Source organism: Mirounga leonina, unplaced genomic scaffold, assembly GCF_011800145.1.
Source record: "Mirounga leonina isolate KUSES-001 unplaced genomic scaffold, KU_Mleo_1.0 Mir_91, whole genome shotgun sequence".
NCBI lineage: Eukaryota > Metazoa > Chordata > Mammalia > Carnivora > Phocidae > Mirounga > Mirounga leonina.
In genome coordinates this window covers 21,787,811-21,801,183 of record NW_023270839.1, presented here as the reverse complement: position 1 = coordinate 21,801,183, position 13,373 = coordinate 21,787,811, and the positions used below count along the sequence as shown (strand labels likewise).

The 13,373-nt window shown below is 40.4% G+C and overlaps 1 pseudogene; it reads right to left on the bottom strand.

Annotated features, from left to right (window-relative positions):
* Positions 1–7,788: 7,788 nt before the first annotated feature.
* Positions 7,789–11,702, bottom strand: LOC118003556 (annotated as a pseudogene).
* Between the last annotated feature and the right edge of the window lie 1,671 nt (positions 11,703–13,373).

The following is a 13,373-nucleotide window of genomic DNA, read 5'->3' as shown; positions in this document are numbered from 1 at the left end:
TTATTTTAATCACCATACATCATTAGTTTTAGATGAAGTGTTCCATGATTCATTGTTTGTGCATAACACCCAGTGCTCCATTCAATACGTGCCCTCCTCAATACCCACCACCAGGCTAACCCATCCTCCCACCCCCCTCCCCTCTAGAACCCACAGTTTGTTTCTCAGAGTCCATCATCTCTCATGGTTCGTCTCCCCCTCCAATTCCCCCCCTTCATTCTTCCCTTCCTGCTATCTTCTTCTTCTTTTTTTTTAACATATAATGTATTATTTGTTTCAGAGGTACAGGTCTGTAATTCAACAGTCTTACACAATAAAGGTCTTAATATGTATCGCCTGTTAGTTGTTTTTCTGGTTGTACCCTGACTGGGGGTTGGGGGCAAGGCAGGGAGAGGCTTGCACAAGGAATAAGGAGGAGCAGCAAGGGGAGTGCTGACACGGTAGTTGATTTGACAATTCTACCCAAGATGGTAGAATTCAGGGAAAATAAAAGGCCAAAAAAGACAGGAGCCAGAGGACACTGTGAATTCATAGTAAAGAAAGATAAGAAAGGTAGGGACACTGCACCACAAACTCACTCTTCTTTGGCAGCTTTAATTATTGGTAGCAGTGGGGGTGGAGAGGGAGTATTGACTTTCTAATGGAACCTAGTATCTGCAGATTGCATAAAAGTTATTCCTCAGTTACTCCTCACTTTTGCTACTCTGCATTTTTTTTTTAATTTTTTTAATCTTTTTTTATTTTTATTTTTTTTAAAGATTTTATTTATTTATTTGAGAGAGAGAATGAGAGAGAGAGAGGATGAGAGGGAGGAGGGTCAGAGGGAGAAGCAGACTCCCTGCGGAGCAGGGAGCCCAATGCGGGACTCGATCCAGGGACCCCAGGATCATGACCTGAGCCCCTGCTACTCTGCATTTCTAATCTTTCCTGTAACCAGAGAGGTTCGTGCACACCTTTGCAGCTAATGCTGCCAGACTCATCTGCAAAGTCAAATGCACCTGGAAAAAAAAAGAAAGAAAAAAAAAAGAGAGAGAGCAGAGAGGGAATTGAGTTCCTTCTACATCTAGAGTGTTTCCCTAAATACCATGAATAATTCTGGCAAAGTTTCCAGAAACTAGGTGCATCTTTGAATAACTCAATAGCAAGAATATAACCTCAGATAGGATGTTTGGATAAATACACTTAAATAAGCAAGTTAGTAAAAAGATAGTAATGTATATGAGCTTTGAAAGGAAGAAGAAAATAACCTTTGACTATACTACAATCTTCAAGGGACTTTAAAAAGGCAACTACATGGGCATGACAAAAAAGAGGAATAAGCGAAAAGTCAGAGATCCAAAACTGGACAGACTTAAAATTGTACCAATATTAAAGGAATTAGCAATTGGATGAGGAATGTAAAAAATCAACTAGTAGGCTAGAGTTTTTCACATAGAAATCACATGAAAAAGAAGTAAGTTAAAATAAATCAGAAAATCTTTGTATTAAAAGAAGAGTAGGGGCGCCTGGGTGGCTCAGTCGTTAAGCGTCTGCCTTCAGCTCAGGTCATGATCCCAGAGTCCTGGGATGGAGCCCCACATCAGGCTCCCTACTCCGTGGGAAATGTACTTCTCCCTCTCCCACTCCCCCTCCTTGTGTTCCCTCTCTCTCTGTGTCTCTCTCTGTCAAATAAATAAAATCTTAAAAAAAAAGAGTAAAAAAAATTTATTCTAAAATAGGAACAAACTATTGGTAAACACAATAACATGGATGAATCTCAAAAACATTATGGTTTTTTTTTTTAAGATTTTATTCATTTATTTGAGAGAGCATGCAAGCAAGAGAGCACAAGCAGGGGGAGCAGCAGAGGGAGAGGGAGACAGACTCCCCACTGAGCAGGGAGCCGGATATTGGGCTCAATCATATGGGGCTCGATCCCAGGACCCTGAGATCATGACCTGAGACCAAGGCAGCCGTTCAACTGACTGAAGCACCCAGGTGTCCCTCAAAAACATCATGTTTAATGAAAGAAGCCTACACTAAACAATATATACTATGTGATTCCTTTTACATAACGTTCTAGAACCGGAAGTACTGATCTATGATATAAACTAATCAAAGCAATGGTTAATTCTAGGGGATAAAGAAAGGGATCAACTGGAATGAGCAAGCAGAAACTTTCCAGGGCAATTATTAGTCATCAGGAAAAAACATATTAAATGCAAGTTAGAACTACAATGAATTACTCCAATGAAAATGATGCACAAGGGTAGGCATATAAATCAATGGACTAGAACTGTGAGTCCAGAAATAAACCCATACATTTGTGGTCAATTGTTTTTCTACAAAATGACCAAGACAATTCAATGAAAAGAGAACAGCCTTTTCAACAAATGATGCTGGGACATCTGGATATCCACATGCAAAAGAATCAGTTTGGACCCTTTCTTCACGCGATACACAAAAATTTACTCAAAGTGGATTATAGATTTATATGTAAAAGCTAAAGCTACAAAACTCCTAGGAGGAAATATAAGTCTAAATATCTGTAACTTCAGATTAGGCAATAACTTCTTAGCTATCATACCAAAAACACAAGAAAAAAAGAGAAATAGATAAATTAGAATTCATCAAAATTAAGTGAAAAAACCTGACAATACCACATGTTGGTGAGGATCAGCAGTAATTTCTCATACCTTCCTAATGGAGGTATAAAATGGTATAAGCTCGAGGGTGCCTGGGTGGCTCAGTCTGTTCAGCGTCTGCCTTCGGCTCAGGTCATGATCCCAGGGTCCTGGGATTGAGGCCCGCATTGGGCTCCCTGCTCTGTGGGGAGTCTGCCTCTCTCTCTCCCTCCGCCCCTCCCCATGCTTGTGCTCTCTCTCGTGCGCTCTCTCTCTCTCTCTGTCTAATAAATAAATAAATAAAATTTTAAAAATAAATAAAATAAAATGGTATAAGCTCTTTGGAAAACTGGCAGTTTCTTTTCAAGATATACATATATCTATCCCATAACCCAGAAATTCTACTGTTAGGTATTTACCTAAAAGAAATGATGGATATCTATGAATGTTATGGAATTCTTTTTGTGGAGAATGTTGTTGATCAGTAGCCCCAACGCACGGAAAGTCCTCAGAAAGATGACAGCAAGGAAAGTTCTCATACTATTTGCGGGCAGAGTTAAACTAAGGGTTCCTCCTTGGAAATCATTGTCTTTAACTATTCAAACTACCAAGATAAGTTAGTAAGCTTTAAAAAAAAAAAAGACAAACTGATATTTATTGAGCACTTAGTATATGACAGGCACTGTGTTACATGGTTAATCTCATTTAGGTTCCACCAGAACCCAGGTAGTGAATGTAACAGTGATTGATATTGCCTTCATTTTATAAACGGAGTATCCAAAGAGAGTTTGCCCATGGTCACCCAGGTAAATTCATAATTATACATATCATGGCTAAAAGAAGTGAATCTGTCTCATTTATCTTTGGGTTACTAATATCTAGCACAAATTGATTATATAAATGATTGAATGAATGAACTAATGAACGGTAGAAATACTTGATTGCTTGACCTCAGAGGATACACACCACTGTCTCTATTCTACACTAACAGCCCTATTTTTAAGAAACAAATTTATAATTCAAGGTTTTCTTTTGTTTTACATATAAATACTACAGAGCTTTAGCTTTGACAAACCAGTGAAATTTTTCTTTCAAAATTCTAAATGCTAGCAGGACCCTTAAAGTTAACTTAATGAAAATAAACAAAATGTAGTTATTACTTGAAGGAGTTAATAGTAATTACTGTCTCACTCTATCAGCTGGGTTAATGTACATGATGATAAGAGGCATATAAAACACCCATATTAGTTAAAGTAGGTAATACTAGGGCGCCTGGGTGGCTCATTCAGTTAAGCCTTTGCCTTCGGCTTGGGTCATGATCCCAGGGTCCTGGGATGAGTCCCGCATCAGGCTCCCTGCTTGGCGGGGAGTCTGCTACTCCCTCTGCCCCGCTCATGCTTCCTGTCTCCCTCTCTCTCTCTCCCTTCCTCCCTCCATCCCAAAAATAAATAAATCCTTAAAAAAAAAGTTAATAATACTAGTTGCTATAATAGATGCACCCTAGAATCTCCCAGTATTAACCAAATAAAAGTGTATGTCTCCTTCATCATACAGTCCTGTGGAGGTCAGCTGGTTGTGGGGGCTCTGCCCTACATGGTCAATCAGGGACCTACGCTCCTTCCATTGAATGGCTGTGCCTTTCTCTCTTACTTATACTTGTTATGGGGCAGGCCTGGAAGGGCACATACTATATTACTTTGTTTACATTTTATTGGCCAGAACTCAGTGAGAAGGCGTCACCTCACTGCAAGCTGTATGCTCCAAGGCAGAAGAGGACACAGATACCAACATCGATACTAACAAGAATGAGCAGTCTGTGTGGAAACACACCAACCCAGGAGGGGGAGGGTAAGGACCGCTCAAAACCCAACCAAAAAAAATGGGTGTTAAGCCTACTATGATACCTAGAAACAGACCAGTAACTACTGACTTGTGTAAAACAGACCAGTAACTATTGACTTAATGAAAATATCAGCTAAAATTAAATTATAAAGCAGAAGAAAATAATAAGCATAAAGGGTTCACAACTAGGTAAAAATATATGTATATTTATTGTTAATCAAAAGGATCAGAATTTTTTTATCTCTAAAGTTCAGTCCAAAGGAATAAAAAAAAAGAAGTAAAGGAAGATAAATTACTCCATAACTGTGCTTAATCTGTCCAAAAGCTGTGCTAAAATGGGGACAACAGAGATCAATGGTTTCTGTTCTGGCTAGGGATTGCTGTGTAACAAACTACTGCAAAACGAATTTAAGGGTCATGAATTTAAGCATGACTCAGCTGGAGAAATCTGTTCCATGAAGTATCGCGGAGAACAATTTGGCATTCATCTGGCAGATGGAGTGGTCTAGGGAGTCCAAGATGGCTTCACACACATGTCTAATATTTTGGTTAGAAAACCAGGCTAAGTGGGGACTGTTGACTAGAGCATTTATACCTGGCTTCTCTAGCACAGTGGACTCAGGGTAATTGGATTTCTTACATAACAGCAGGATTCCTGGGGAATTGGAGTGACTATACTTACATCAGACAAAATAGACTTTTTTTTTTAAAGATTTTACTTCCAAGTAATTTCTACACCCAACGTGGGGCTTGAACCTACAATTCCAAGGTCAAGAGTTGCATGCTCCACGAACTGAGCCAGCCAGGCACCCCAGACAAAGTAGACATTTTTTTAAAAAAAAGATAATTATACTTTTTTTTTTTAAGGTTTTTATTCATTCATTTGATAGAGAGAGAGACAGCGAGAGCAGGAACACAAGCAGGAGTGGCAGAGGGAGAAGCAGGCTTCCCGCTGAGCAGGGAGCCCGATGCGGGGCTCGATCCCAGGACCCTGGGATCATGACCTGAGCCGAAGGCAGATGCTTAACGACTGAGCCACCCAGGCGCCCCTACCATTCTACATCTTAAAAAAAAAAAAAAAAAAAAAGACTTTCTCCCTCTCTCTATGCCCCTCCTATTTCAAATAAATAAAATCTTTTTTAAAAAAAGAGTTAATACCTATTCTTCTCAAAAAACAGAAGACAAAGGAAATCTTCCTAATTCATTCTATGAGGCCAACACTACCCTGATACCAAAACCAGACAAAGACACTACCAAAAAAGAGAACTATAGGCCAATATCCCTGATGAGCATAGATACAAGGATGTCCACTCTCACCACTTTCATTCAACGTAGTCCTGGAAGTCCTAACCACCACAATCAGCTGTAATTAAGCCAGGCATCCGTCTTCATGCTGCTCACTTCTGCCCAGGACAGCATGTGAATGTCACAATAAAAACTATCGGTAGGGGCGCCTGGGTGGCTCAGTTGGTTAAGCGACTGCCTTTGGCTCAGGTCATGATCCCAGGGTCCTGGGATCGAGCCCCACATCGGGCTCCCTGCTTGGTGGGAAGCCTGCTTCTCCCTCTCCCGCTCCCCCTCCTTGTGTTCCCTCTCTCGCTGTCTCTCTCTGTCAAATAAATAAATAAAATCTTTAAAAAAAAAAAAACTATCGGTAAAAGTTTCAAGGCGTCATGAAAAGATGGGGATTTGAAGGCCAGCCTGCTACTCATCATTAAATGAAAACCCACAGGAAACCCGGAGTTATTTCAACCAAGGGATGCTGCCAGTCTGGCCTAGAACGAAAATGCCTAGACAAATGGGAAGCATTAGATGGACAGCATATGGATTGTAAGTGTGGACACAAAGTACAGTATAATCTAAGTAAATGATTCTGTACCGGGACATAAAAATTGTTCAGTAACTATCAGAGATTCTAAACTCTCTGCATCTAGTCTGATGTATTGTACTTCAAGATGCTTCCCTGATGTACAGAATCTCCTTGTAAATAATTGCGTTGTATATCAGTCTTCCTATCAATATTAATTATAAAGTATTTTAGAATTAAAAAAAAAAGCCAAACTATAAACTGTCTGCATCTAAGAATTTCTGTAAAAATCTACCATTCCCTATATATTTTCCTGATGGAGATAAAGAGGAACAACCAGATTTGAATGATGAAAACATGCATCAACTCATATTCTCCATTCTTAGCCACAACAATACCACACTTGTCATCTCTGTCAAGAGCATAGATATATCGGTTGCCCTCCAACTGAGTTTCGTTAGAAAAATCAGCACTCAAATTAGTTAAATAGGGTTGGATATGCCAAGGTTAGCAGTTAGCTGGCAGTTTGCATTTTAGCAAAACCTCTGTAATTTGTGGGATTCATTATTTTTTACTATATAATTCCCAAGTTATCTTAGGGTATTTATAAATTTAACTTTTATTATGGAAAAAAGTTGAGTAAGTTCTAGAGAAAGACTGTACAACATTGTACCTGTAGTGAACAATAATATATTAACACTTAAAAATTTGTTAAGAGGGTAAATCTTATGTTAACTGTTCTTTCCACAGTAAAATAAAATACAAGAAAATGAATCACCAAAAGGATCATTTTGTGTGTGTGTGCAAAACTATCGTATTTACAAAAATGGTACAAAAGTGAATCCAACAGTCAATGCACATGCACACTTCATTCACATCTTCAACAAAAGATACTCTAACACTACAGAACTGAGTAAGAATACTAGCTTCAACGGCAGCTGTTAAGCACTAGTCACGTAAGTTACACCAGAATGGGCAAATATTGCCCAAGTAAAATTCTGTTCTTAGAGCTAAAACAGGTTTAAGGCCATTCAAGTTCAAGCACAGAGAAACAGATCTTTCAGAGCTCCAACTATTTTTGTTTGAAGAGTGTGAACTGTCTTCCAACTTGTGGTCTTAAACTTCTGTTTTATGAAATCCAAAAGGAAAATACAGAAGAAATCAATACAAGCGAGGTTATATTAAATAAGAGTAACATACAAAGCTATAATTAAGATGAATTAAAGAAAGCGAACACATTACAATTGTAAAACTTGCTTGTTACTTGTTGAATCAGTCCTACACTAGGACTTAGGTAATATATACAATTATTTTCAAGTAGATGATGTTGCTCTAACATGTTCTCTTTATCAGGGCACTGTTTAATCAAAACTCTACACACGTATATTCCCTTGCAATAGCAACACACACTACCACTACCTGCAAAGCTGTCATTCTCAAATGACTTAGGGAATGAAAGGAAGTAAAAAGCAGAGAAGTAACATATTAAGGAGAAATAATGAGAACTAGAAGATTCATGCGGTTCAGCTCTTTTAATCAGCCAGCCAGCTTGCTAGCAACAAGAGGTTTCTGTCGAGGAAGGTCCTGTGCAGTGGAATGTGGTCACCAGTGACTTCTGTCTTATCTAGAACTGCAGTAGGAAGCTGCTTGTTCTTCATGTTTATTGTTGTTTTGTGTGTGTGTGTGTATGCATGTGTTTAGGTAGGCTCCATGCCCAGTGTGGGGCTTGAACTCACAACCTTGATTCATTTCTGCTATAGCCATGTTATAATCCCCAGAATCAAAATATTTTTTCCCTTTCTGCAATTGTTTCCTTAAGAAATCTGAACCTCCAGGCTTTTGTCCCAGATGAGGACACCTTGTTTTTAATTTTGCTTCTTCAGCTTTCTCTACACTAGTTATTCTATCTACTATTTCCTTCTGCTCCTCCGAGGAGGCTGCCTCAGGAAATTTCCACAGACATACTGCTGCCTCTTACCGTGCTTCCCCTTACCAAAAGGATTCAATCAAGTATCAAGGTTAGTCAAGACTCCAAGTCCAGGACTCTAAAGTGCGGGGTGGATACCTTGTTCACGAGATACTGGATTTGGGGATTTAAATCCCACATCCCCTTGGTCAAAAAAAAGCAAAGGAAGGAAATCTAACAATACAAAAAAAACATGAATCAGACTTGGTCAGCTCTGCGGTGACATTAAGGCATGAGAGTGGAACGATTCCATTCACAAACTTCCCTTTTCTAACAATATTAAGGAACAATATTAAGGAAGAGTGAATTTCTTCACACAAGTCAGTGTAAGATTCTGACCCTTATATGTAACACAGTGTGATCACACTGGGCTCTCCTGTGGCAAAAGGGAAAATGGGGAAGACTCAGAACCACTGTAGCTTTGAAGGTGCAAAATATTCCATGCATGTTCACGTTCAATAGCTGCCCCTCGAAAAAAATCAAACTGTACACAGAAGTGAAGAAAGTTAATCATCAAAATCTCTCTTTCCTCCCCATCCCTCATGCCTACACTTCGATATCACTTTGATATGTGTTCTCCCAGTTTGGTGCGTACATGTACCTACACACAATATATTTATGGTTAGGTATTATCTTAACCATATCAGGCTGCGATCTGCCTTTTCTACTTAAAGTCTGTATAGGTGAACTCATTTTTTTTCTATTGGCCGCCTACTATTACATATGACTACTTAAAAAATCACTAATTGAGGGGATACTTTTTATTCTATTTCATTTCTTTTTTCTATTTTTAAATGATTTTTTTAATTTATAGAAGTAAAACCTGCCCATATTTTTAAAAATTCAGACTGTATTGGGGCACCTGGGTGGCTGTTGGTTAAGCATCCAGCTCCTAATTTTGACTCAAGTCATGATCTCAGGGTCGTGACATCGAGCCCCACATTGGGCTCCACACTCAGTAGGGAGTCTGCTTAAGAGTCTCTCCCTCTCCCTCTGCCCTCCCCCCAACCCACTCACACCCCCTCTCAAAAAAAAAAAAAATTCAGACTGTATATATGTGTCTAAAATGAGAAACAAAAAATCTCCCTCCTCCCATCCCCATCAACCACATCACTACCACACCCATTACTCAGGTTCTATCAAGTTTGTTTTAAGTTCTACTGTTGATTACCACTGAAACTGTATGTAATATATTTACACCCCTTTTTCTTGACTTATCAACTATAGATATTATTTATCAACTCCTCATAATGAAAAATTAGGAATGTCTTGTTTAAATTATAAATTCAGGGGGCGCCTGGGTGGCTCAGATGGTTAAGCGTCTGCCTTCGGCTCAGGTGATGATCCCAGGGTCCTGGGATCGAGCCCCACGTCGGGCTCCTGGCTCGACGGGGCGCCTGCTTCTCCCTCTGCCTCTCTCCCTGCTTGTGCTCTCTCTCTCTCTCTCTCTATCTCTGTGTCTCAAATGAATGGATGGACTCTTCAAAAAAAAAAAATAGTAAATTCAGGGTCGCCTGGGTGGCTCAGTTGGTTAAGCATCTGCCTTGAGCTTAGGTCATGATCCCAGGATTCTGGGACTGAGCCCCGCATGGGGATCCCTGCTCAGCGGGGAGCCTGCTTCTCCCTCTCCCTCTGCTGCTCCCCCTGCTTGTATGTGCTTTCCCTCTCTGTCAAATAAATAAATAAAATCTTTCAAAAAATAAAAATAAATAAATTAGTAAATTCAATGCACGGATGAAAAGGAATTATGGCGTTTCGCTATTGAACAACTTCAGCCTGCTCTAATAACGACTCATAGTTTGTGGTAACACAACTTGGTTACTACAAATAATAGCTTAATTAGGGAATTATAGTAGTTTAGTAATAACTTGGATTCAGATACAGATAAACTCCTCCAGGGGACAGGAATACCTAAGTTCCCATCAGGGTCCTGCTGCTAATTAACTCTGTGGTTCTAAACACATTTTGTCACCTCACAGTGTCCTAGCTCCCTATCTCTTCAAATAGGAATGATAACTATCTCACAGATCTGAATGAGGATTGAATTAAAAAAATCATGCCTCTGATCACGATTTGTAAAACACAGAGTATCCTTAGTGCCTTTCCCTTTAGCCATTGGTATCATTGCTGGAGTGGGTGCGGGGCAAACAAGGCAGAGAGTGGGCAGATAGGTCAAGCTGCAAGGTCAGGCATCCTCACTGTGCCATGCCTTTTGCTGCTTCTTGGGTTTCAAGCCCCTAAGAGATCTGATAGAATGGGGGTGTCAGCAGGAGCAGAGGCTGAGCCAGCACTTGAGTTAGCAGGGTCTCTCATGTATCCCAAGAATGAGAAGTCCTAAAGCAGACCTAGAAGCTGGAAGCAGGAGAAACAGATGCCTGTTGCCAGTGGTGGTAGCAAAAGAGGCACCAACCCACTCAGCCTGGAGCAGGATTTAAGTGTCTGACCCAGGACAGGGAGTACGATGGGAGAAGCCCATGGATGTAGGAATCAGATGTGTAAGTCTCTGAGACAGACCCCGGAACTAGATCCTGTGGTAGAAGAGCAGAAGGGGAGAGTGAGCTCCTGGCTGCAGACAGGAATATGTCACCATCCTGGGTGACCCAGCAGTCTTAAATTGAATGAGCTTTCCACATTGTATTCCTGGTTAAGGTCACTTGAACATCAAGGGAACCTGACTTTTTAACTTCTTTCTGTAAATTATTGTCATTCTCTTTATATGTTTAATTTTTATATTAAGAAAAATCTCAAACACACAGAAGGGATATAGTATAATGAGTATATAACATACATAATGTACAAATAGTATAAAATACCCATTACCCAGATTCAATCATTATCAAGGTTTTCCCACACTTGCTTCACTTTCTTGCACTTTGAAAAACTAAAATAGTTTATTTATTTTCTTTTAAAGATTTTATTTATTTATTTGACAGAAAGAGACACAGCAAGAGAGGGAATACAAGCAGGGGGAGTGGGAGAGGGAGAAGCAGGCTTCCTACAGAGGAGGGAGCCTGATGTGGGGCTCGATCCCAGGACCCTGGGATCATGACCTGAGCTGAAGGCAGACGCTTAAGGACTGAGCTATCCAGGCGCCCCAAAAAACTAAAATAGTTTAAAGCAAATGATAGACCCATGTCATTGCATCCCCACTCACTTCAGTATGGATCTCATTTTTGTTACACATGCACACATTGTGCACACACACACACACACAACTAAGGGGAAAATGAAGTAAACCCCTTCTACACTGTAAAACAATCGGTCACTGCAGCAATTCTGGTAGGCTCTCAAGATAAATGGGGATGCTACCTATACAGAGAACACAAATGCAAAGGTATCATCTCTGCTGGCTTGGGAAAGAGTAAACAAGAACATCAGAATGCTAGGAAAGTACTGGCTATTGGAAAGGGAACTGAAAACCATAAGGCATACCAATAGAGGCAGTATGTCGTGCCAGGGCAAAATTCTGCTCGTTGCACCTCATTGCGTCTATCTTGGTGTATAAGAATCTCTCTCATTCATCTTCCCTTGCCTTCCTCATCATACCCAATGGCCTCCTCCTGACCCGTGGGCCCCCAAGGCCGTGACTTCTCTTTCTCTCCATCTTTCCTACCTCCACACCCTACTCCCTAAGTGCCTCTTCCATTAACTCCCCAATGTCTTAATTTTAAACACTAGGGACCCATTTCTCTGGCCTAAGACATGTTCGGCACATAGCACTGTGTCTGGTTTACAACCTCTGCTATGATCTGAATGTTTGTGTCCCCCCAAAATTCACATGTTGGGAGTCCTAAGGCCCAGTGTGATGATCTTAGAAGACGGAGCCTTTGGGGGGTTATTAGGTCATGAGGGTGGAGCCCTCATGAATGGGATTCTTGTTCTTCCAAAGGAGATCCCACAGAGCTCCCTACCCCTTTCCACTCTGTGAGGATGCAGTGAAAAGACACTGGTTATGAACCAGGAAGAGGGTCCTCACCAGAACATGACCCTGCTAGTGCCTTGATCTTGACATCTAAACCTCCGGAACTGTGAGAAGTAGATTTCTGTTGTTGATATGCCACCCAGCCTGTGGTATTTTGGTATAGCAGCCCAGATAGACTAAGATAGCCTGTTAAGAAATACTGGTTGGATGGATGGACGGATGAGTGGTTTTAAGTGAGACGGTACTACTTTAAAACCTACATGAGTTCTGATAGAACTCTACTATGACAGTGAAGAACCATTAGCCAAAATGGGTGCCAGTCATAACAGCCAGCTGCTCACCCAGAAGGTTAGAAAAGTGGGAATGTGATACACATGCCCTCCCAGCACCACCACCAACCACCAAGCATAGAAAGGGAAGAAAATGTCTGAATGGAAAGATGATGGGCACTGGGCTGCGACAAACCTGAATGCAAACCTTGACTCCACCATCTTCCAATTGTGTGACTTTGAACAAAGTATTTAAAAATTTTCATTTATCCCATGTATAAAATGGGGATAATAGTATCTACTACACAAGGTTGTTATAAGGATTAAATTAAATAACATTTAATTAAGGGTCCTACCACAGTGCTTGATACATACTGGGCTCAAAATATTATGATTTTTATTGTATGATAATATTTATTATCATTAAGAAATCTCTGGAGAGAACTTAAGAAGTTATGGTTTACTTGTGAAATAGGCAGACTAAACACTTAAAATTAACTTCAGAGAAAGATGACAAAATGGTATCTTTTTTTTAATTTGAGAGAGAGATTGAGAGAACGAGTGGGAGGAGGGGCAGTGGGAGAAGCAGACTCCCCGCTGAGCAGGGAGCCCTATGCGAGATGGGGACTTGATCTAGGGACTCTGGGATCATGACCTGAGCCGAAGGCAGACAACCGACTGAGCCACCCAGGCGCACCCGACAAAATAGTATCTTTAAAGAGAAAACTTAACAAATTAATTTACTTAATTTTTGAGGAAGTAAATCACATGTAGGTAAAAGAGAACTGCTTAATATTATCTACCTGAACACCTTAAAAAAACCTTTGACAGATTTCCAAAGGAGAGGCTGAAATAGAAGTCCCAGAAGACTGGAACATTTTGTGAGGCAATGAGGAACTAGCTCAGAAACAGACAATGGGTGGAGCCTGGTGATTCCAGCCAGGGGAGGGAACTAGAGGGCCCA